Source organism: Mus caroli, unplaced genomic scaffold, assembly GCF_978045245.1.
Source record: "Mus caroli unplaced genomic scaffold, Mus_caroli_1 scaffold_15, whole genome shotgun sequence".
NCBI classification, from domain to species: Eukaryota; Metazoa; Chordata; class Mammalia; order Rodentia; family Muridae; genus Mus; species Mus caroli.
Genome location: NW_028227270.1, coordinates 76,130,639 through 76,132,944, shown reverse-complemented (window position 1 = coordinate 76,132,944; position 2,306 = coordinate 76,130,639).

The window sequence follows — 2,306 nt, the reverse complement described above, 5'->3', positions numbered from 1 at the left end:
ACACATGTGCTGTACACATACATACAAACACACATACAAACACACACACATACAAACACACACACACTATCTTTTTAAAAAAATTTATTATCACATGCAGAGATTTCAGTTCTATTTCTAGCAGTAAAGTTATTTATTTCCTGGTTGACATGAAGGGCATGGTTCTTAGGGGAGAACTTTCGTTTATCAGTTCATTTTGGCACTGGTAGAGGCAGGCTGGAGACAGAGTGTGTCTTAGTTAGGGTTTTAGTGCTGTGAGCAGACACCATGATCAAGGCAACTCTTATAAGGACAGCATTTCATTGGGGCTGGCTTACAGGTTCAGAGGTTCAGTTCATTATCATCAAGGTGGGAGCGTGGCAGCATCCAGGCAGGCCTGGTGCAGGAGGAGCTGAGAGTTCCACATCTTCATCTAAAAGCTGATAAGAGAAGACTGGTTCCCACAAGGCTAGGAGGAGGGTCTTAAAGCCCACACCCACAGTGACACACCTCCTCCAACAAGGTCACACCTACTCCAACAAGGCCAGACCTCCTAATAGTGCCACTCCCTGGGCCGAGCATATTCAAACCACCACACAGCCCATGATGCCCCCTCAAGAGGCACAAGATGTTCTTTTCAGAGACCACGGGTTAATGCCCGATCCTTTGCTGTAGAAATGAACTTTAGGACAAGCTAGTAGACTTGACATTTATTAAAAAGTGAGTTTCAATCTAGATTTAAGCAGAGGAGTTAGTAGAGAGGTGCCTGGGGAAGACAAGAGAGTGAATTGAAGCGTCTCAAGGGAAAGCCACACTTCACTGTCTTTACCATAGCCGTAAGAAGGATTTGGATGGGTCTGGAAGGATTGTTAAGGAGTGTAATGAGATCATAGTGTGGTTTCGGAAGACTACTGACTTGTGATAAGAAACACCTCAGAGAGAAAGAAAACCCTGTAAGTTGAGTCAGGATATTTTAACTATCCCAAAAAAAGCTAACAGTCTTGTCTGTGAGGTTCTCAGAAACTATCTGGGAAAAACAACTAAGTCGTATACACTCAGGCCTTCTGCATGGTTTGCTGCTATTTTAACATTCTTATTTAAATACCTCTGTATACAAGAGATATCGTCTCTATGTCGGCAGCCTTTACAGGCAATATTAGTAATTGTGCAGGAATTCTTGACTCCTAGCTGCGAGAGGCCTCGACTAGACTCCAGACTGAGGGGCTTCGCTTTCTCTTGTCACCGTGTCTCTTCTCTTCCCTCCTTCCCTCCTGCCTCAATTTGAGTAGAATAAATGCCTGTGGGGAATTCTACTACCAGTAGCCAGCTAGACATTAAACCACATACGTCATTAACTAAGTAAGTCACCCTAAGAGCAGATGGGGGTCCCAAGGTACATTTGCCTGGAGCTGACATGTGGGAACTGGACATACATACATCTCAGCAGCGTTGAGCTGCCTGGAGCTCAGGGGTAAGACACCATGTGGGAATGAACAGGCGTGTGACCCCTCTTACTTATAAATGAGAACATTCTGCCGGGTGCATAGACAGCAGAGGCCAGGATGAACTCTACTGTCAAAATCCCCAGGGTTTTCAATTAAGGTGCTGAATGTTCAGCATTAGAGACTGGGCATTTCTAGGGTCTCCATCTGCAAAGCTGCTGTGATCTGGGGTTTACGTTCCAAGAGCCATTTCACTTTCCTGATGAATCCTAACTTCAATGATTACCCACATAAATGATTTAAGATCCATATAACACCACCTAGCTATATCCTCAATGGTGATAGCTTTGATAAGTTAATAAGAAGAAAAACGCAAGCAATCAGATAACCGAAAGAGGCAAGCAGTTTCTTTTTCTTGCTTAGTTTCTGAGACAGGAGCTCATGTAGCCTTGTCTGGCCTAGAATGTACAATGTAGCTGCAGCTAACCTTGAACTTCTGACCGTCTGGCTTCTACCTCTCAAATGCTGGGATGATGGGAACATACCAGGTATATTTAGCTCAGCTTCATTTTCTTTTCTCATATTATAGTTTTGTCAAGGGCATGATTTGAAACTAGTAAGTGTTATGCAGGTTTTCAGGCGTGTGTGCGTATGTATGTATGTATGTATGTATATATGTATGTATGTATATATGTATGTATATATGTATGTATGTATATATGTATGTATATATGTATGTATGTATATATGTATGTATATATGTATGTATGTATATATGTATGTATGTATATATGTATGTATGTATATATGTATGTATATATGTATGTATGTATATATGTATGTATATATGTATGTATGTATATATGTATGTATATATGTATGTAT